The 23,746-nt window shown below is 45.6% G+C and overlaps 1 protein-coding gene across 2 annotated transcripts in view; it reads left to right on the forward strand.

The window, feature by feature from the left end:
• The first annotated feature begins 2,308 nt into the window (after positions 1-2,308).
• The window catches only part of LYN (LYN proto-oncogene, Src family tyrosine kinase), a 107,650-nt gene continuing 86,212 nt past the window's right edge, over positions 2,309-23,746 (forward strand). For both annotated transcript variants that reach the window (XM_043483581.1, XM_043483583.1), the window contains exon 1: positions 2,309-2,554. The gene's annotated coding sequence lies outside the window, so the exon portion shown is untranslated. The remainder of the gene's footprint in view (positions 2,555-23,746) is intronic.

Here is a 23,746-nt window from a genome sequence, read left to right on the forward strand (position 1 = left end):
AGGGGCACCGGGGAAAGTCCACACTGTAACAGTGGTGAGTATTGCACACTGTACCTTTTCTGGACGAATAGAGAGGAGTTTAGCCAGGACACTTGCGTGTGCAGAGTGAGAAGCGGGTGAGCTTGAGGAAGGACATTTTAGGGGCAGGAGACTAACAAAAAGTGATTATTAAGAGATTATATTACATCATGTGTGTGGAACTTTTGAAAACTGTAAAGCACTATAGAATTTAAAGAATCATTCAATAAAAACAAAATTCAGTCAGTTCAGTTCAGTTCAGTTGCTCAGTCGTGTCCGACTCTTTGCAACCCTATGAACTGCAGCATGCCAAGCCTCCCTGTCCATCACCAACTCGCAGTTTGCTCAAGCTCATGTCCATTGAGTTGGTGATGCCATCCAACCATCTCATCCTCTGTCATCCCCTTCACCTCTTGCCTTCAATCTTTCCCAGATTCAGGGTCTTTTCAAATCAGTCAGTTCTTCACATCAGGTGGCCAAAATATTGGAGTTTCAGCTTCAGCATCAGTCCTTCCAAAGAATGTTCAGGACTGATCTCCTTTAGGATGGACTAGTTGGATCTCCTTGCAGTCCAAGGGACTCTCAAGAGTCTTCTCCAACACCACAGTTCAAAAGCATCAATTCTTCAGCAGTCAGCTTTTAATTGAAAATAAATAAATAACCCTTCTGGGGATCTCTTTTGGAGATCTTTACTTTTACCACCAAAAAAAAAAAAAAAAGGCAAAAGAAGAAGAAATGGTAGCGCTTGGTGCAAGCCTAGCTCTGCCTGATGGTTTCATTTTTTAAGTCCCCAGAACAAGAATCAAACCCTGTGCCCCCTGCATTTGGAGCACAGTCTTAACAACTGGACCTTCCCTGATGATGTTTTGTTTCTTACTTCAAGAGCCCTTTTACCAAAAATACAAAAACTGGCAAGAACTTCTAGACGGATTAACCAACACCAAACACTCTGTGTGCTGTTCTTATCTGCCAGATGCCTTTAGCCAGGATCTCAAGGACTCACTGGTAATAGCAAATATTTTAAATTAAAGCCAAAATATTTGAAAGGTCGTTCTGAAGAAAAGTCCAGGAAACGGGCTCTCACATAGTGAATTACTCAGTAGGATCCAAGCTAGTCAACACTTTCCAGCAGGTCACCCAATCTCTCCTCTTCAGCAAGAAACTGACTACATACCAGTGATCATCATCAGTAGAAACCACACTACTTACTGGCCTTGTTTAAGGCGGTAGTTTGCAGACCTTCGTCCTCTGGTACCAGTAATAAGTGACTACTCCATGGGTTATGTTACAAGATGGTAGACTTGATCCCAGGACTGTGGTTGCAAACTCCGGTGGGGCCAGCCTCCTAAGAACATTGTTATTAAAAGGTTATCGGTCTGACAAGCTTAGGCTTGTCAAACCAATGTCTGGCTCCCAATAGGCCCTATGCAGGTGTCTGCTGTTGACATAAACTCCAAAATCTACTACAGGGGACTAATTATTTCCTTGTAAATTCTGAGCTGCAGTGCAATGGTGGGATTCCAGGGAGCAGGAATCTTGCTTAGAACGCGTGGGTATCCACAGGGCCAGACACTGATTCTCTACCCTGGGTTTTTAAGTGGTATTCACTCAGTTGGACCATGAGCTTGAAGATGAAGTCTTGTTTCAACAAACACTGGTCAGGTATGTGCAGCACGCAAGGATGCAGAGATGGTAGGAGGGAAAGATTAGGGCGATCATGACCGTGTGCAAGGCGCAGTGCCCTTTATAACCTCCCAGCAGCCCTGTCTCCATTTTTCCAGGAGGAAATTGAAGTCTTAAGGAACCGGGTAACTGCCAGACCATCTAACGCCACGGCCACCTCCACCCCCATCAGTACGCCCCCAGGTACACCCTTAAGGACAGACTCTACGGGTTAAGAGCTAAAGGAGACCCGGAGCATCCTCTTTCCAGAGGACTCCAAATGTTGGGGGACCCGAGCGCCCCCTCTGCTGCCAGGAGCACCCCTCTTCTTAATACTGGGGAGTAGGCTGGAAGGGAAGGAACCGAGACGCGAGGGGCTCCTTCGCTGTGCAGGACGCCAGCTGCCGGGCGAGCACCTGGAAGACCCTTCAGTCCGTCTGCAGGCTCCCGGGCTCTGCGCACCGGGACGCAAGTCTGTGCCTTCGAAGCGCTGCGCGACGGCCACGCCAGCGCCCCAAACCTTGGGCAGGGGCCAAACGGTCACTTCCCCGCCCTCCAGGCGCGGTATGCAAATCCGAGCACCAGGAAGTAGCTGGGACCTCCCGGCCGAGCTCGGCGACGGCCAGTTCCTCCGCCACTGCTCCGGGCCGCCGCCGCCGCTCGCTCCGGGCCGTGGCGCCTCCGGGCCGGTCGCCCTGCAGCCTCCAGCCCGCGGCAGGCGGGGCGGCCGCGCCACCCAGGCCCCCGCCCGCACCCCGCACCCCGCGCGCCTCCGCCTAGTCCTGCCTCTCCGGGCCGCCCCGTCGCGGCCCCATTTCGGACCCTCGGCCACCGTGGAGCGCCGCCGCCGCCCCGCGACTCACACACGGAGCTGGTGAGTCCCGGGCGGGACCCGGGAGGGGTGGGGGGGGGGGTGTGCAGCGCGGGAGTGGGGAGCGCGCGGCAGGGCGGTGAGTACGCTCGGATGCCTTCCGCCCGCGGAGACTCGGCCCCGGGAGCGCGATCGCGGGGGCAGGCGGCTCCGCAGGTGTCTCGGTGCCCCGGGCGCAGGGGCGGGGCGGGCGCACCGCGGAGCCCTCCGGCGCTGCCCCTAGGGCCGGATGCTGTCCCCGCGCGGGCGGGGAAGCCCGTCTCCACGCGGAGCGCGCGCGCGGCGGGGATCCCCGGGGGGACCCCAGGCCTGCACAGTCGGGTCTCCCCTGAGGACCCCGGGGCCCCTCGGCGAACTGCGGGCATCTGCCCTTCTCGGGGCCCGGGCGGAGCTTGACGTCCGGGCGCTGCGGCGGAGGCGGTGCGCACCCTCCCGCCGAGCCCGGCGCCTCCCGGCCTGCGGAGCCGCAGCCCCGAGCCCCCTGCGGCCAAGAGGAAGCGAGAGTTATTTTAAGAATTCAGGGGTTGCCTTTCCTTCGCCTTGGGGGAAGGGTGTGAGCGTCAGTTCCCACTTTACTGCGTTATCTCGGCCACTGTGGTGTCTTCGAGATGCTAAGCATTTATGTTTCATCTAATAGCAAGCGTGATCGTGGGGTGTGTGTCTATGTGTGTGTCTGTCTGTTTGAATTACCCCAAATTCGCCCAACTTCTTTGTCATCTCAGAAACTCGAGTTGAACCCAGGCTTCTCAGTTTCCTAGCTAAGTGTGAACTGGGGCCCGTTACTGAAATTCTCGGTTAGGGTTTCCTTGTCTACCTTCTGAGCTATTTATTGCATGTAAAGCTCCAAGCACATACTAGGCATTCCATAAACGGTGCTGTTATTATTGCAAGTAATTTTGTCCATAACAACGAGGCTCCCTGGTTCTTTGCAGTTTGATGATTTTAAACCTAAGACAGCTTATCCAATTTAGCCACTTGACCTTACTGATACACTGCATAATAAATACACCAGTGATTTACTGTCCCAAAGCAGGGCCCGGAGTCTGGCTCAGGCTGAGAACAAGCCAATGAGGAGGTTTGACTTACTTTTGATTTTTTGGCTACCCCCAGCTGTCTGTAGGGTTCAGAAGGGCTGGGGTGGGTGTGGGGGTGGGTCTCTCTCTCCAGCACCTTCTAAAGCAGGGTGGAGGGAAATAGGCACTTACCAAGTCCTCGGAATCTGTCCTGATAAGGTGAGCTCTGCTGGAAAAGGGTAGGATTCAGGTAGCTCCTTGTTCTCTCTCGGAAGTCAGTGTTTTGAGGCTTGAAGACATTTAATTTGATCACAAGAGGCTCTTGATGATTGGTCCTCTTTGGGTGCAGAATGGGGTAACCTTCTTCCTGAGAGAAGGATAGAGGGCAGCCGATGTGAAGGGAGAAAAAAACAGGAGCCAGGAAGCCTGAGTTTGGGTGTCTTCCATCACTTATCAGAGCTGTGATTTGGGATAAATTACTTGGACCATTTATCCCATCAACATCTCCTTCACAGTGGTAATTAGCATTATATTATGATTTGCCCATATGTGTATAGTCTATTTTCACCACTACAATTAAATGTCCGTGAAAACAGCTTTGTCTGGTTTGTCCAAAACGCCAGCCCTGGTGCCTGTCACACGGTCGAGATTGCTTGAAAGAAGGAAGGAGGGTCTCCTCCAAGCCTGGCCCCGTGCAAGTCTGAGGAACAGGGCTGGCCCCTAAGGCATCTGTAGCCCACTGGCCCTCTAGTCCTGGCTTCTAAAATGGGAATTGGAGGAACTTGACAGTCAAGCTATCCCAGCGCTAGAGTTCTCCGCTCAGGACTGGTTTCCGTGCTGTAACACTGGGAGAGAAGTCTTGATTTGGAATGTTAAGATGCAGCCTGCAAAGCTGACATCTGGGCAAGCTGTTATGCAATCAAAAAGACACACAACATCCTAGAATCATCAATGTTGGAAACGTTTGTAGAGTACTTGTGTGATACCTGAATGCTGCCCATGGCATTCTCTTAGCAGAAACGTAGTCCAGCGAGGTAGTGATTCAATGATTCCCAAAGCTTTTTAGTTCCATTATTTTTGTATTCAAAAAAAAAAAAAAAAAAAACCAAGACATTTGAGATGCTAACTGGTTCAAACGAATATATGGTGTTGTAACTTACAAACATGAAATCATATTATCCATAAACGAACCCATATTCATTTAAAATCTGCACAAATGGGAACACATGCCCCCCAGCATGGAACATTGCTATGGCCCACTCACACCATTGATCTGTGACCTCCGCGTCCTCAGGCATGGGGAGAGTTGACAAGGAAAGGTCATCGCATCACTAGTTGGGAGGCTGATCAGTGACATGTTAATGTCAGAGACAGTCTCAGACCTTTCCTTGGCTCCTCTGCCAATGGTGGTACTGATGATTTTTGCTGATCCAGGGCTCTGAAGCCTTCTGAACACTGATTTCCTCCAAACCTCTCAGGACCCTGCACAGTAGGCAGGGACCCAAAAAAAAAGAGGCCGGTTTGCGGGGGGTGGGTTGGCATGTCCAAGGTCACAGGCCTGATTAAGTAGTCTCGTTGGGCCTAGTAGGTATGTTTTCCCACTCCAACTCTAAGAGCTTTTCCCACTTTTCTGCCTTTGGATCCATTACTTAAAAGTAAAGAAATGAACTCATCATTCAATAAACATTTTAAGGACAGAATCACAAGGTCATCTTCTTCTATCACATGGAGAGGGTCTGCACTAAGGAACTGTCAGAGTAAATGAGCTGGTGGACAAGTGAGCAGGGTGCGGAGGCTGTTCTGTCGAGCTGAGTTTCTGTGCCTTTCAACTTTGCTACCTGCTCAGGGAAAGGGGAGCCCTGATAAGTCCCCAGATGACATCTGTCCTGGTCACTGTCAGAGCAGCACTAGTGACTGCCTTCAGGGCTATTCCATGCTTATGGGTCAGCATGATGTTGTTGTTTAGTCACTAAGTCGTGCCCAGCACTTTTGTGACCCCATGGACTGTAGCCCACCAGGCTCTTCTATCCTTGGGACTTCCCAGGCAAGAATCTTGGAGTGGGTTGCCATTTCCTTTTTCAGAGGATCTTCCTGACCCAGGGGTCCAATCCGAGTCTCCTGCATTAGCAGGTGTAATCTTTACCACTGAGCTACCTGGGAAGCCCCTGGGATAGTATAGAAACACTCAATGATACTTTGTAAAAAAGCTCCCCCTAGCTTCTTTATAAACCCTACCTGTATGGTTTTTTTTTTTTTTTTATGAACCAACCCTGTATAGTTATTATAACAGTGAGAGGTGTCATTCGAGGGGAACATACCAGGTGAGGAGACAGGGCCCATGGGATGCATGTGGAAACACGCAGCCTCCTTCCTGGGCTCCTGTTGTGGACCAGGCTCATCCTAAGTCCACACTCCTATAATGGATAGACATTCCTTCCCAGCTTTTAAGATTGATGAGAAGGACAAGGAAGAGGAAGTTGGTCAGAAGTACTGAAAGATTTCTTACAGCTGCCTGGTTTCCTGATACTTAAATTGTGAAACCTTGAGTTCAGTCTCTCATCATTTCTGACATTTATTTTGAGTAAGTTCCCATTTGGGGGAGAAGCCCATGAGTAGAAAATAGTATGGAAATCTTGCCATAGTGGTGGTTTAGTTGCTAAGTCCTGTCTGACTCTTGCGACCCCACAGACTGTAGGCTCCTCTGTCAATGGGATTTTCGAGATGAGAACACTGGAGTGGGTAGCCATGCCATTCCCTTCTTCAAGGGACCTTCCCCACCCAGGAATCGAACCCGGATCTCCTGCATTGCAGGCAGATTATTTACTGACTGAGCTGCGAGGGAAGCCCTGCCCATGGAGGGTTTCAAATTTTTGGAACACACCAGTTTAAAGACTCAGACCTTCTTTCAGATTCCCTTGACTGCATTAGCTGAAAGGGCTGTCTTGTCATTTAGAACGACAAGTTTCAGGAGTTACTTGGGATGATGTGTGGAAAAGGCTCATCCACGCTGGCCAGTTGCAGGGGCTATTATCACCCTGGTTCTTCCCTCTTGGGCTTTCTCTTCAGTCTTGTCCTGATGTTCACTTTGCCTTGCTGTTCTTCTTCAGTTGCTCAGTTGTGTCAGACTCTTCCTGACCCCACGGACAACAGCACGCCAGCTTTCCCTGTCCTTCACCATCTTCTGGAGCCTGCTCAAACTCATGTCCATTGAGTTGGTGATGCCATCCAACCTCTCATCCTCTGTCGTCCCTTTTCTCCTCCTGCTTTCAATCTTACCCAGCATCAGGGTCTTTTCCAGTGAGTTGGCTCATTGCATCAGGTGGCCGAAGTATTGGAACTTCAGCATCAGTCCTTCCAGTGAATATTCAGGGCTGATTTCCTTTAGAATTGATTGGTTTGAGCTCCTTACAGTCCAAGGGACTCTCAAGAGTCTTTTCCAACACCATAGTTCAAAAGCATCAATTCTTGGGCACTCAGCCATTTCTAGCTCTCCCATCTGTATAAGACTACTGGAAAAACCATAGCTTTGACTATATAGAACTTTGTTGGCAAAATAATGTCTCTGCTTTTTAGTATGCTGTCTAGGTTGGTCATAGGTTTTCTTACAAGGAGCAAGTGGCTTTTAATTTCATGGCTGCAGTTACTGTCTGCATCTTAGTACTGACTAAGCATCAACACTCCTGATTTGCTGCCAAGCTGTTTAATGGCAGTTGTATTTATAATCAGAATACAATTTTCCTTTTATAGAACTCTTCCAAAGTGTTGGTTACTTATCTCTGCTTTATGTACCGTCGACGTATGTCCAGTCTCTCCTCTCTAACTCTCCTCTCTTCAACTCCTTTCTCACTGTCTTACAGAGCCTGCGTTGATAGGAACTGGCCATTATTGGTTAACCTCAGTGTAACTGTGTTCTTTCTTCATTGTGCTTAGATGTGTAAGTGATGTTCCATAAAATGATGGACGAATGGGGATATGTTAACAGAGACCATTGGGTGGATGTTTCTTGGTGCTTGCTGTGGGCTCTGCTCTTGATGAGCCATAGGACTCGGAGAAGGAAGTCTTCATTGAGAGGTTCCGAGGGTCTTTAAGTGTCTCATTTCCTTTTTACCATTCACACTTAAGACAAAGTCAGATATTATCGGGCCTGCCCACACTCTCCCTGTTTCTTTCTTTTTTTTTTTTTTTAATTTTAGTTTTTTAACACCAAAAACATTTTGTACTGGGGTGTAGCCAATTAACAATGCGGTGATGGTTTCAGGTGGACAGCAAAGGGACTCAGCCCTACATATACATGTATCCATTCTCTCCCAAATCCCTCCCATCCAGACTGGCGCATAACACTGAGCAGAGTGCTATGTGCCATATAATAGGTTTTTGTTGGTTATCCATTTTAAATATAGCAGTGTGTACATGACCTTCCCAAAGTCCTTAACTATCCCTTCTTCCCAGCAACCATGAGTTCGTTTTCTAAGTCTGTGAGTCTCTTTCTGTTTTGTAAGTTCGTTTGTATCGTTTCTTTTTTAGATTCCGCATATAATGGATGTCCTATGATATTTCTCCTTCTCTGCCTGGCTTACTTCACTTGGTGTGACTCTCTAGGTCCATCCATGTTGCTGCAAATAGCCTTATTTCATTCTTTTTAATGGCTTCACACTCCCCCCTTTCTGTAAGCATCTAACGTCACTCTCTGTATTGACCCCGAGTCATGCTGGTTGGAAGATCACTGTCAGCTCTCCCCAGTTCCCCGTTCCCTCTCCACTGGTCCAGGGCTTGGTGGGAACTGTGGTGACTTTTTGGCACTGGTGTGGGTCCCCAGTGAGACAGTAAGGCAGGTCTGGGTTCATCCTGCCTCCAGCCAGAGTGGAGATGTCTCCCACGTGCTGGGCCTTCTGGGTGCCTCCAGTCTTCCTGGAAACGTTAACCCACACAGGGGCGAGGGCAGCTGAGAAGCTTGTCTCAGAGGGACTGTCTGGAGAGGGAGGCCCACTTCTGCTTTCCAGAGGGAAGCTGGGTCATAGAGCACAGAACTGCAGTGGGAGGCCCCAAGAAAGTGATACTTCCTTCTGCTTCGAAGGCCCAGGCCCGTCATTTGCCTGCAGCCCCACCTTCCTCACCACCCAGCCCTGCTTTTTCCTCTGGATTGGGGTTCTTTCTACCATCTTCTTGGCAGCTGGTCCTTGAGAAGGCGGAAGGGAGGGGAGGGGAGGGAGGAACAGAATGAAGACAGTCCTCAGTGCGGAGCCTCCTGGGGTGGGGAGACGACTCCCACGGCCATGCTGGATTGTTCAGCCACAGAAAGATGTTCGTTTTGAAATCCTCCATCATGGAAATCATTACAAAACTCTGAGTAGAGGTTTTGAAATCTTTTAATGTTCAGGCAGTATAATAAATTCTTAATCTTAACTACAGTGGTTCAGTGCTGTTTTAAAAATTCTTTAAAAAAATAATAAAAATTCTTTAAGCTGTGTTAGTCGCTCAGTCGTGGCCAACTCTTTGTGACCCCCATGGGTGCAGCCTGTCAGGCTCCTCTGTCCAGGGGATTCTCCAGGCAAGAATACTGGAGAGGGTTGCCATTTCCTTCTCTAGGGGATCTTCCTGACCCAGGGATCAAATCTGGGTCTCCTACATTTGAAGGCAGAGTTTTTACTATCTGAGCTACCAGCCTCTCCTTAAATACTTGGGGTAGATCAGTGACCTTTCAAACTTCTTTGACCTTGATCCATATCAAGAAGCATCATGTTTTATCTTGTGCCAGAATGCACATCCATCTGTATGCAAAGAAAGAAAGAGGAAGAGAGAAAGGAAATTTGGTGAAAAGCCCCTCCCCACAGCTTGTAGGGGGCGGAGAGTGTGACCCCAGGCAGTCCTCTGAGACCACCTTGGTGAGATGTAAAATACACAGAAGTGAGGAGTCCCTGGTGAGCTGGTGGTTAGGACTTTCTGCTTTCACTGCTGTGGCCTGGGTTCAGTCCTTGGTCTGGGAACTATGATCTAGCAAGCAGCTTGGCCCCAAAATAACTACATAAGTAAAGTAAAACACACAGAGGTGAACCCAGCTATTCTATAAGCTCCTGTCCAATAAGGTTTATTACACAAACACAAATTAAGATACGTCTGGCTTTCCATGTGGCACTAGTAGTAAAGAATCCGCCTGTCAATGCAGAAGAACATAAGAGATGCCGGTACGATCCCTGGGTTGGGAAGATCCCCTGGAGGGCATGGCAACCCATTCCAGTATTCTTGCCTGGAGAATCCCATGGACAGAGGAGCCTGGCGGGCTACAGTCCATGGAGTCACAAAGAATCGACTATGACTGAAGCAACTTAGCATGCATACAATGTATGGTATACCTTGTAAATATCTTTCAAGTAGAATTAAATTATACTTACTAGTGTGAAAGATGTTCTTTAAAAAGCTGAACACAAGCTGAACAGTAATATATATTACCATTTCTGAAATACGGTATTTATGTTGACACAATGATAAACTATGAATATCAATGAATTTTTTATACTAAAGTTTTCAGTACTGATTTTTTCTGGGTGATGGGTGAATGCTGATTTTTCTTTTTTACGTCTTTCTTTTGTTACAAAGATTATGACTTATGTGGTTTTAGGACAGTGGTGTAATGGGCCATGACGCGTAATAAGCTGGCGTGACAGCAGGAAACTTTAGAGCAAAAATGGCCCTTTTGATGGTTGTGTGGATATCATTGTAGGCAGACCGACCCTAGAGGAACTCATGCATTGCAGACAGTGTAAGCAGACATAATATTTTCCTAAAGAAGTGTCTACTGATATTTACTCATATTTAGTACTGAGTTTCTTGAGAACCATTCGTTAGGCCCAGTTTCAGGGAGGAAACACCGCGGGGGAGAAGGGATCTGGGGTGGGGAGAACAGACCGGTTCGCACAGCATCCCTGGGTGGCCAGGCAGTGATGAGGCGGTTCGCACAGGCGCGAAGGACCCGTGCCCCCAGGACCCTCAGTGTTGGATTTCACTGTGTAGACCAAGGTGAATCTTGTAGAAAGTCTTTGTAGGAAACCATTTTTTTTTTTCCCATCACAATCACCTTCTTGACTAGACTCTTCTGTAACAAAGTATTGATGATGTTGCCAAGAAATGTAGAGACACGGAGACACTCAGTGATGGCTAAGTGTCCTCCGAATAGGTGAGTGTCATCCTCTGAATAGGTGGGTGATTAACAGGGGGAGGAATGGGGACTTCCACAGAAATTAACCAGGGGCTGGAAAGTAGTATTTATTGCCTTTGTACATGACCTCAGACTTGTTTGTAATCACTAGCGAGCAGATACTTGGTCACTCCCCTGGCAGGTGATGACCTTGTCCAGACATTTATCTGAATCTTCTTGATGAGGCAACACTGCTGAGGGGAAAAAGGAGTTGAGTTCTAAGTTTCTGTAGGGTTATCAATATTTTCCATTTGACTTAAATGCAGACTGTTGGGCTTTCCCTGCAGTACAGTGGTCAGGACTCTGGGCTCTCAGTGCAGGGGGCATGGGCTCAATTCCCAAAGGGTGCCAATAAGTAAGTAAATAAATAAATGGAGACTGCTCTACAGCAGTGGCTTGGTGTTGGCCTTGTTCTTACCATATACAAATTGGTGTGTTTAAAAACATCACCATAACCAGGAATGGCAGCAGTTGGACAAAGTGGGATAATCAGGCAATTCTGCAAAGAATGCCCTTGCATAATCAGACATGGCCTGTTGAATATCTGCTGTATTCAGTGCCTGTTGCATGCTAAATTGCATCAGTCGTGTGCAACTCTTTGCGACCCTATGGACTGCAGCCCCCGAGGGATTATTAGTTTTAACCTTGAGAGGAGATAGTGTAATGTGGTGGAAAGAAGATGGTCTTCCAGGTGACACAAATCAGAAGTCAGGTGAACTTCTGATCTGCCTGGGGCACCAGGAATCACCAGAGGCTAGGGGGTGAGCTCAGTGTTCTTGGCATTCAAAGATGCCCTCAGGAGTGGGACATGGGGCCATAGCATGGTTCTCAGAGCGAGATTGGTTTTGCCCTAGACCGGTGAACACAGCACTCTGCAAACAGAAGGGCAGGACTCTTGGTGACAGTGAGGGGATGATGCTTGGTCATGTAGGGTTGGGGGAGAAGGAATTTACCACTTGAAGACCTTAAAGGGAGGCATCCTTAAATAATGAGAGACTTTATCATCCAAAGAGTGATGGACAAACACAATAGTGGACGTGCTCCTTGCTTCAAATAAGTTGCTCATACACAGTTTATGGCCATTAGGATAATTAAACACGCACCCGAAGGGTTGGCTTTTGTCTCTCTGGCCATGTGGACTTTTCCAGCTGTTTCAACTTTAGTGCATGGCAAGTGCACATAAAAAACAAAATTCAACAAGTTCAGTTTCATAACTGTCTACATACCTTTTATTTGATGGCTTTCAATTATCTTTAAAGTTTTAAATAAGTGAAGATAACCACTAAATGAGAAATTAACTGTCATTTTCCATAAATTCCTTTATCTGTGGATAACCTTTCAAAATTTTAATAGAAAAAATTTCTGAGCAGTTTGGTAAATGACTCAAATATTACCTTATTCCTATAGTTATGTCTTCAGCGAAGGCTGTGCTGCACAGCCCCATTTAACAAATGACTCATCCCCTCTGGTGTCAAGTGTCAGCCACTGGACTCTGGACATCACCTGTCTACCTTGGTGTCCAACATGAAAATCAGACTCTCAGAGGAGGAAGATATCTTGGCTGTGTTTCTCGAACATACGCCTTATCAAGCAGTCACTTTCTGTTGAGCACTGGGTCTCAAAAGTTAGCATCTGTCCCAGTGATGCTAACGGTGGTAGAGGAAGTGATGTTGTGAGAAGCACTGTGACAGGTATATATCCCTGTTGGCCAAAGTGGCCCATTTCATTTTTGCCCAGCTGTGGATATTAAAGAGTTTTTTTGTCTTGTACTGTAATGTCTTATTTCTATGGTTTCTGCTTGTTGGTTCTAGTTCTGTGCTGTTTCTGCACAGTTGAAGCCAGCCGCTGTGGGACTGACTATCCAACCACTGTGGCTGTAAGTATGGAATGTGTAGGGACATAGCTGTTGTACTGTCCACCAGCACTATTACTTCACCTCTCTTCTAACAGAGCCCAGATTATGTTAAGATCCAGCTTCTCCATGCAAGTTTCTGCAGAAGGTTTCCACATCCCCATCTATAAACTGGCTCTGATTGGTCAAATGCTACTATTCTTACCAGTGATTGGTTCATGAGTGGTATACTTTGGGTTGGATGGTAATCAGTGAAAAAAGTGATGTTCCACAGATGGTCCAAAGATACAAACAGAAAAGGTGTAGGAGAGAGAGGAAAGAAGGAAAGTCAGACCTGGACAAAAGATAAAAAAATAAAACACAATATGTGAAAGTCAGGAAATTGGAAAGAAGATAGTGTAAGTTATTCTGATCACTAATTTGTGATGTATACTGTGTGTGGTTATCTGCTCTATGTTTGTCCTAGTCGCACAGACCGGTGTGGAATTAATGCTGATAACTGGGCTTCTGTAATCACAGTGGATTTTTTAAAATGTATATTTATTGGGAGAAAATTTATGACAAACCTAGACAGTGATTAAAAAGCAGAGACATCACTTTGCTGACAAAGGTCCATATAGTCAAAGCCATGGTTTTTCCAGTAGTCATGTTTGAATGTGAGAGTTGGACCATAAAGAAGATTGATCACCCAAGAATTGATGCTTTTGAATTGTGGTGCTGGAGAAGACTCTTGAGAGTCCCTTGGACAACAAGGAGATCAAACCAGTCAATCCTACAGGAAATCAACCCGTAAATTCATTGGAAGGACTGATGCTGAAGCTCTAATACTTTGGCCACCTGATTCGAAGGACTGACTCATTGGAAAAGACCCTGATGCTGAGAAAGATTGAGGGAAGGAGGAGAAGGGGGTGACAGAGATGAGATGGTTGGATGGCATCACCAACTCAATGGACATGAGTTTGAGCAAACTCCAGGAGATAGTGAAGGACAGAGAAGCCTGGCGTGCTGTAGTCCATGGGGTTGCAAAGAGTCGGACACGACTATGCGACTGAACAGCAGCATATTTAAAAATACTGAGTGTTATGTGTCAGGCATTGTGGTGGGTTCTTGGGGGAAACATAAGCCTTAATAAGTGTGAACTTCCTGTCCTAAAGAGTTTATTGTGTTCTAGTCTGTCTGGGCTGTTCACACACCAGAGGCTGACAAATTAACTTGCTGTGGTCATGGGTGGGACAGTTACTTGCTCAGGAAATCCCTAGGCATCTGAATCAGTGCACAGAAACCAAGAGTTCTGGTAAAGAAGGAAGGCAGCGTGTGAAGTGGTTAGAGCACAGTATATGAAATTAGTCACATTTGGCTTCAAATTCCAGGTTTGTCTCTTCCTAGTCATAAGGTGCTGGTTTTGCTGACCTCAGATTTAAACCTCAGAAGCTGGTTGTGGGGATTCCAGAATGTAACAGGTTCAGAACTAAACTATATTTGAAGCACATAGCCAATGGTAGTCATTGTTATGAACAAAAGAAAGTTGCTTAGGATCATTACTACCAAAAAAATCAAACTGACAGAAAGAAAACCCAGAAGATAACAAATGTTGGTGAGGATATAGAGAAATTGGAATCTTTCTGCACTGCTGTTGGTACTGTGAAATGGTGCAGACCCTTTGGAAAACAGTATGGCAGTTACTCCCAAAATTAAACACAGAATTACCTTTCAATTCAGCAGTTCCACTTGTCGGTATAGACCCCCCAGAATTGAAAGGGGGGTCTCCAAGAGATATCTGTACACCTACATTCATAGTAGCATTATTCACAATAGCCAGGGGGTGGAAGCAACGCAAATGTCCATCAACAGGTGAATGGATAAACAAAATGTGGTATATACATACAAGGGAATATCATACAGCCTTGAAAAGGAAGGAGACTCTGATGCAGGCTACAACACAGATAAATCTTGAAAACAGTATGTTAAGAGAAATAAAAGGACAAATATTGTATGATTCCATCTATGAGATCCTTTTGCTGTTGTTCATTTGCTAAAGTCCTGTCCAACTTTTTACGACCCCATGAGTTGCAGCTTGCTGGGCTTCTGTGTCCTTCACTATCTCCTGGAGTTTGCTGAAACTCATGTCTGTTGAATTGGTGATGCCATCCAACCATCTCATCCTCTGCCACTCCTCTCCTCCTGCCCTCAACCTTTCCCAGCATCCGTGTCATTTCCAATGACTCAGCTCTTCGTATCAGGTGCCCAAAGAATTAGAGCTTCTGCATCAGTCCTTTCAATGAATATTCAGGGTTGATTTCCTTTAGGATTGACTGGTTTGGTCAGAAATCAAATTCATAGAGACAGGAAATAGAATGGTGGTTGCCAGGGGCTGGGGGAAGGAGAAAAGTAGTTGTTTGATGGGCCTGGAATTTCAGTGTTGTAAGATGAAAAGAGTTCTGGAGATGCGTGATGATGGTCACAGGAGATTATGTAGGCACTTATTTGTACAATTAAAGATGGTTAAGATGTGAGTTTTGTTATGTGTATTTTAATACAATTTAGAAATGATTTTTTAAAAGTTGTCGAACTTCTCTGGGGATCCAGTGGTTAAGACTCTGCCTTCCAATGCAGAGAGTATGGGTTTGACCCTGGTCAGGGAGCTGAGATCCTACATGATTCATGGCCTTAAAACCAAAACATTAAAAAAAAAAGAAAGAAAGAAAGAAGCAATAAAGAGACTAAACAAAAGTCAGTATTCAATAAAAAGACTTTTAAAAATTAAAAAAAGTTAAAAAAAGTTAACTTGGTAAGCAGAAAAGTAAAAGTTGCTCAGTTGTGCCCAACTTTTTGCAACCCCATAGACTGTAGCCCACCAGGCTCCTCTGTCCATGGAATTCTCCAGGCAAGAATACCAGAGTTAGTAGCTGTTTCCTTCTCTAGGGGATCTTCCCAACGCAGGGGCTGAACCCATGTCTCCTACATTGGAGGCAGATTCTTTACCATCTGAGCCACCAGGGAAGTCCCTGGTAAGCAGAACTGTGTACAAATATTAATAGATGAGGGTGGTCTGGAAACCAGTTAGAAGCTTGTAAGCATGGGCTTCCCTGGTGACTCAGCTGGTAAAGAATCTGCCTGCAATGCGGGAGACCTGGGTTCGATCCCTGGGTTGGGAAGATACTCTGGAGAAGGAAATGGCAACCCACTCCAGTATTCTTGCCTGGAAAATTCCATGGACAGAGGAGCCTGGTAGGCTACAGTCCATGGGGTCGCAAAGAGTCGGACACCAATGAGCAACTTCACTTTCACTTTCACCCATTCCAATATTCTAGCCTGGAGAATTCCATGGACAGAGGAGCCTAGCAGGCTACAGTCCATTGGGTCCCAAAGAGTTGGACATAATAGGAAATTATGTCCAATTTTGTCCAAAATTTCCAAATTACATAATAGGAAGGAATATTTTCAGTGAATTTCTTAATACATGTGAAGAGGTTTTTTTTTTTTTTTAACTTTCCTAGCATAGGGTTTTTTTTTTTTTTTCTTTTAATGTAAGTATAATGTATATGGAGCAACATACCAAAACACAGACAAGCCTAGGGCTTCTCTGGTGGCTCAGATAGTAAAGAACCTGCCTGCGATGCAGGAGACCTGGGTTCAATCCCTGGGTCTAGAAGTTCCTCTGGAGAAGGAAATGGCAAACCTAGCTGAAAGCAGATCCTCCTGTAACCCCCACCCCAGATCAAGAAGCAAAATGATGCGCACAACCAGCATCTGTGGGTGCCTCCCCCCGATACATAGTACTTTGTCTCCTCAAAGGCATCTGCCTTCCTGCTTCAAGTTTTAGTTCAGTTTCCCACTTTGGCTTTTTCACAATAAAGTGTAAGAGACTGAAGAGCTGCACAGAGCCATTTGGCTTGGCAGATGAACAAGTTTTCAAGCTGTGGGTTTGGCTGGCACAGGCATGATAGAGGGCAGGTCCTGGTCAGGTTTTATACCCTGGATATTCAGCTGCCAAAACTCTCACACTGTGGGTTTGATCAGAGCCTTATTTAAATACCTGTTTATCCAACCATTAGTTAGTAAAATTAGATTGCACTCACCATATATAGCTTGTTTTTCTACTCATCTCTGCATCGCTCAGTAAATGTATAAATGCAAATGTGGAAATGTGGGTGTGATAAGGGTGGTTTCCAGTGACCCACAAGTAATCAAACATCCTGCTGTGCACACAGACATTTGAAAGTGCCAACTGGCTTTGTGAATTCAGTTATGAGAGTCCTCATAAAAGAGGACTCGTTTTTCTGATGTGAAGGAACACAGCACCCTTGTGACTGACTGTTCCGCTTCTTGTAGTTTTGACATTTATTTTGGTTGGAGGTGAGAGGGTACTGTCGTTTGACCTGCAGGATGCATTAACCCATGAAGTAATGCTTCATCTGTTCATGATTTGGAAACATTTCTCAGATGCTCCCTGGACATGAATGTGCAGGCTTACGACTTGCCCACCCATCCATCAACTTTCAATAGCAGAATTGTTCCATAAATGCTCAGGAAGTCAAAATGTTTTTTAAAGTGGGCTGAAGAATGTAACTTTCTATTTCATATGAAATATGAAGAATACAGTCAGGTAGCAGAGTACAGAGGTATCCATCTTCCCGTGAAGAAGTCACGGTTGTGGTCCAGACATCAAGGCTGGGAATGACCCCGCCCCGGGGCGGTCGCTGAGCCCAGGGTTGGAGTGCCCACAGCTCCAGCCCTAGGTTCATCTTCCTCCAGCTGCTGCGTTTTCACCGCTGGATGATCCACAGGAATTGGAACCAGGAGGGAAGGTGGGGATGGAGGGAGAGGAGGATTAGCAAGGGCACTGGCCAGAGCAGGGCAGCTTTCCAGGGAAGAAGTGCATTCCTCAGTTGAGAATAAAAAAAAAAAGAAAAGATGGAAAAACAGTTTAACCAGCTTCCTTACCTATGGTGTGCATTGGCAACAATCTAGCAGCTTCTGAGAACCGTGTTGCTCCAGGGTGACCTTGAGGTGTCTGTCGAGCAGAAGGATTCTTGTAGTACTTATTTTCTTTTAAATCTACCTAAAAAAAATAAAGGTCCTCTCCAGAAGAATCCTCTAAGATGGTACAGGGTGGTGTTATTCAACCTGAATGAAAGTTATTAAGGAGCAGACCTTGGGAAGCTGAGCTATAGATTCTAGGGGTGAAACTCTGGGCATTTGCACTGCTGCTGTACAGATGTGAGAGCTGGACCATAAAGGAGGCTGAGTGCCAAAGAATTGATGCTTTCAAATTGTGTTGCTTGAGAAGACTCTTGGACAGCAAGAGATCAAACCAGTCAATCCTAAAGGAGATCAACCCTGAATATTCATTGGAAGGATTGAAGCTGAAGTTCCACTAGTTTGGCCACCTGATGTGAAGAGCTGATTATTTGGAAAAGACCCTGATGCTGGGAAGGATTGAAGGCAAGAGGAGAAGGGAACGACAGAGGATGAGATGGCTGGATGGCATCACTGACTCAATGGACATGAGTTTGAGCAAGTTCCAGGAGATGGTGAAGGACAGGGATGCCTGGCATGCTGCAGTCCATGTGGTCACAAAGAATCGGACATGCCTTAGCAACTGAACAACTACAAAATTCTGCTGCCTGCTCCCCCAACCCTGCTTCCTCAGGGGAGATGACCCTGCTCTTAACTCCTAGGTTTCCTGTGGGCAGCAGTGTCCATGAGCCCCGACTCCTCACTTGGAGAGCAATTATGGCCTTTGCCTCTCTCAGGCTGTCACTGGCATCAGGGGAGATGGGGTCATTTGAGTCAGTGCTTCCTCTTCTTTGTGAGAGGAGGAATGTCCTGTGGGCGGGACAGATAGAGGACAGGTCACGTGACCTGGCTCCACCTTCGCAGGTGTGAGTCCTCCCTTTCAGAGGTATCATCTCGAGCAAGTCATCTGACTTCTCACGTCTCCCTGTGGCCATCTGCTAGGTGGCAGTTCATAACAGAAGGTCTTTTGAAGTTCAGCTATGTTTATTTGTATGGATGTACTTGAAACATAATAAAGGCCTAACAAATATTTCATATTTGCTTTTCTTTTTGCTCAAGTGATCATTTTTTTTAGCCATGATAGTCTTTAGGGGGCTGATTCTGTGCAACAATATGGAAGTGACTGCAGAGATTTTGAGAGGGTTGTGGTCCTCTGAACTTAGGTGCACGCTTGGACTTGAGCCCGAAGTGCATTTGGAAATGTTTGTTCAAGCTCAGAGCACCATGTGTGGCTGAAAGGGAGAAAATGTCTGGATGAGCGATGGATAGAGGAGGGAACACACCAGATGACTTATGTTTTTCATGCTGCCTGGGCTCTGTAGGGAGCTAAAGGGCCTCTGTAGCTCGCAGGTCCCAAAATTCAGACTGTCTTACTAATGACTAGGTCAAGGTGAGCCTGGAAATCCACTCTGAACTTTCTTTCTGCGGAGGAGACTGATGTCCGAGGCCCAAGCAGAAAAGGAGCTGGGAATGATTAGTTCGGGCACATTAGTTAAATTGCCAAAATGAAAGCCAGTTTCCTTCTTAATTGGAAGAATCTTCTTTTTTCTTTCTTTCTTTTTGGCCACAGGCTTTTGGGCTTCCCTGGTGGCTCAGATGGTAAAGAATCTGCTTGCAGTGCAGGTGACCTGGGTTCAGTCCCTGGGTGGGAGAGATCTCCTGGAGAAGGGAATGGCAACCCACTCCAGTATTCTTGCCTGCAGAATTCCATGGACAGAGTAGCCTGTTGGGTAACAGTCCATGGGATCACAAAGAGGTGTACACGACTGAGCAACTAACACACACTCTTGCAGGATCTTGGTTTCCTGACCAGGGCTGGAACCTGGGCCGGGGCAGTGAAAGTGCCAAGTTCTAACCACTGGACCACCAGGGATTTCCCAGAAGAATCTTACAATGATGCCAGCACTGTTATTACTTGCCTGACTTTTGTATCAGGCCATAATTACCTTTTACAGAAAATATAATAAAAAGAGGAATCATGTATTGAGTGTGTGTCCTCTGTTAGATGACCATCCCTTAGAAGGCTTGTTATTGATATTCTTGGTATTGTTAAGGAAACCAAGACTTAGAGATAATAAATGCCTTCTCCTTGACATTTGTGCATGCTCAGTCAGTCAGTCATGTCCAACTCTTTGTGACCCCATGGACTATAGCCCTCCAGGGTCCTCTGTCCATGGGATTCTCCAGGCAAGAGTACTGGGGTGGATTGCCATGCCATCCTCCAGGGGATCTGCCCGACCCAGGGATCCAACTCAGTCTCCTGTGTTTCCTACATTGATAGGTGTGTTCCTTACCCACTGAGCCACCTGGGAAGTCTACTTTCTTCTTTGATTACTAAGTAAATGGAATATGAGACAGCTCGACTCCCGGGCTGATGTGTTTTATTTAACATTGAAAGGTTATTTTTTAAAAACTCATGGTTATAATATGTGGAAGGTAATATCCTGGATAGTTTATCAAGTTGACTTTATACATTAACTTGAATGCAAACACAGGAATGCAACTCCTCCTGAGAGATCAATAATAAATACAGCTCGGGGACATTTACTGGGCACAGACTGTGTACGTCATCCATTATTCTAAACATTGCTAAGTTTTTATTCACTTAATCCTCACAACAACCTTATGAAATCGGTACAGTTATCATCCCCTTTTTTTGTGGATAATTGAAGGTTAATTAACTTGCCCAGTGTTAACACGCCCACATCTCTGTGGGGTGGAGCTCGAACTTGAATCCTGGAAATCTGACTTTTAAGGCCAACTCTACAGCTATACAGTTCCAAGGTGCAACATCTCTGACCTGAGGGAGAAAAAAACGCAGACATCACAACCAGCCAAAGCAAGAGAGAGTCTTCAGTTCTGACAGTTTGGTGTCATTCTTACTATGATCACAACTTGCAAAGACAAATAAAATTGAAATATTGAAATTGAGCTGAAAATCTGAACATTAAATCAAGAGCCTAATGTGATTAGGATAAAGCAGCTGATTTTATATGCATTAACTTCAACTGGTAACTCCATTTCTCTCTAGTGTCCTGGTCACCATTTGTTGGGAAAGAAATGATTTTCCTCTGCTGGTCAAGCAAAGCAAATCAGTTGTTTTGTAGTGAAGATTGAATCATGCTTGGATTAGCCTTTTCTTCATAGTTCCCTCAAATTTTTCTTTCGCTAAGTTCTCATGTAGCTTGGGGTTTTCTTCCTAATGAAGCAATATCTTACATTATCACAACTCTTTAAAATGCAGCTACAAAGCCTTGGACTTTGAAAAGTTATTAAGATTATAGTTAATAGATTACTAATGGCAAAGGGCTGGATAAAAGGCAAAGAATACGGATCTGGTGAGTCATACATCCATCCTTGCCTCACTACCTTCCTCTGTTCCTTGTGGCATTTTCTGGGATGAATTCAAGATCATCTATGGTTAAGCCTCGGCTAAACCGATTTATTCCCTGGGAAGCGTGTCAACCCTCTGGACAGTGTCTCCATTCAGCACTTGGGTACCCCTTGCTTGCTGTCTCTCTATGGTTCCTCGATGGGCTGTTTCCATTTCTGAATGATTGCTCTCCAAAAAGAAATTAAAAGGAAAGTGGATGAGACTTCAACTTTCTTTAGAAGGGAAAATGTATTAGGATCCCTCGACTTCCTTTCATTCCTGGGGTGCCAGGTGACTCTTGAAGTAAAATCCCAATTTTCTCTGGTCTTGATGAAGTCAGTATAAGCAGAAGTGTTTTGACCTTGACGTTAACATAAACATTGCTGTTTAATCTCCATGTCAGTCCTTGTGTTCATTCTTGGGCCCCTACAGGATCCTCTTTTGGTCTATCTTGTGGCCTGGCTGCAACCACTTCTAGGGATTTTCCAGGACCAAGAGTCCCCAAATATGGTGCCTGAAGGCTGGGCATTGGCAGAGGTTGTGTGTCATCCTTGCTTTCTGTGGGCAGGAGGGTAGAGCTGGAGGAGTCTTGTGTCCATATTTTTGATGCCGATCCACAAGCAACATGAGTCATACACTGAAATATATCCAATTGACTGACAGTTTCAACCCGCTGCTGGTCGTGTAAGAACCTCTGGGCTGTAGAACCGCTGCTCCATCCAGGACCAGCCACTTGCTTGAGATCTTTTGGAGGCTGGGCTGCGTGCAGAGGAGAGAACTCCTTGCTGAGTAGCTTGTGCTAATTCTATGTCTAATTGCACTCCCTGGTTCAACCAAATGTAAACAAATGAAAAGAACCTAAGCCAGAAAGGGCATTAGGACTGTGACTTGGGTAATAAACTACCCCAGGGTCATAATGGACTCATTCCTGGATAGACATGGGATTGAGTCTAGGGTGAGAAAAGCTGAATGAATGAGTGATGATATGTCGTCATTTAAAAAATGTCTCACTGTGTTTATGCAGTCAGTAGACCAGATGTTAGATGGAGCCCCTCTTTGACTGTTTCTTTCAAGTTTTCAAGAGAACAATGTGAGCTTATGGGGAACAGTGAAAATTACCTGTTTTTGGCTCTGCTGGGTTTTACTTGCTGCACAGGCTTTTCTGTCTAGTTTCAACTACTCTCTAGTTGCAGTGTGTGAGCTTCTCATTTGGTGGCTTCTCTTGCTGCGGCTCCCAGGCTCTAGAGCACAGGCTCAGCTGCAGACGCGAGCCTAGCTGCACTGCAGCATGAGGGATCCTCCTGGCCCAGGGACCGAACCCTTGTCCCCTGCACTATCGGGTGCTCCTGTGTGCCAGACCTGGGGGGTAAAATTAAAAACATGAACTAAACCCCAGTAAGAGAAGAATAATGAATCGAATTCCAGTTGACCGTTGAACAACATGGGTTTGAATCGCATGTGTCCACTTATCCTGAATTTCTTTCCTTAGTAAATACTACAGTACTACGATCTGCCTTGCTTGAATCTGCGGATGTGGTAAACCAGGGCTGACTGTAGAGGTGTCCATGGATTTTCCTCTCCAAGGGGACAACACCCTTAGCCCCACCCTGTTCAAGGGTCAGCTATGCTTCTGATATTTTTGACTGCCAATGTTTCGTGAAATGAACTGGTTGGTAATTTTCTGCTGTTCTGAGTTTTACCTTTAAGGTGAGGAGACAAGTTATTTCCTAGGAGGCTGCTCTTCACTGTAAGTTCTTTCTATTTCTGTGTTGATAGTATAATCTGAATTCACTGGGTTTATTGAGACTTTATCATTTATAAGTGATGATTAGTTTATTGTTTGTTTATATAGAACTTAAGCTATTTTGTTGTTTATGTAGATCTTGAGGTTTAAAATTTGAAGTAGCTCTGCTTTTCATAAACATTCATTCTCTGAGCATTGATTATAAACTATAAGGTAGAAGGACTCTTGAACTAAAGGAAAATGATAGTGATAGTTTTATAGTAGATAAATCTGAGATAAGTATAAGTGAATTAATATTTTTCATAAAATATGCCCCAAAGCTAATACTTTGCAAATACTACCATTTTCTTATGGTTAGAGTATAACCAAATCCAGGACTAAATAGCTTTCCATTTGGGGTCAAGTGGAACAAAATAAAGTTCATAGAATAAAATTAAAAGTTCACAGTTTCTAGAATAAAAAATAAAGTTTGCAGAAGACAAATTGTGACAGGAAAGTCAATTTTGCTGCACCAGCAAATTTTTAATAGTGGGCTCCATTTACTAATCAGTGTTGGTTTTTTTTTTCCCATGCTGTTTTTTTCTGATTTGAGTTCAGGTATGGGGTTAGGTTGGTGGTGGATAAATTCCAATGTCCACTCTTGCGTAAGAGCATGAAATTGTAATGCAATATGAGATGGTTTTTGTAGCAGCTAGCCAGCAGGACATCTGAAATTAAATCATCTGTGGCCTGCCTTGGCTTTCCTGATAGCTCAGTTGGTAAAGAATCCACCTGCAATGCAGGAGACCTGGGTTCTATTCCTGGGTCAGGAAGATTCGCTGGAGAAGGGAAAGGCTACCCACTCCAATATTCTAGCCTGGAGAATTCCATGGACTGTATAGTCCAAGGGGTTGCAAAGAGTTGGACACGACTGAGCGAATTTCACTTTGGGCTTCCCTGATAGCTCAGTTGGTAAAGAATCTGTCTGCAATGCAGGAGACCCCGATTCGATTCCTGGGTCAG

This window comes from Cervus canadensis, chromosome 12 (assembly GCF_019320065.1).
Source record: "Cervus canadensis isolate Bull #8, Minnesota chromosome 12, ASM1932006v1, whole genome shotgun sequence".
Taxonomy (NCBI): Eukaryota; Metazoa; Chordata; class Mammalia; order Artiodactyla; family Cervidae; genus Cervus; species Cervus canadensis.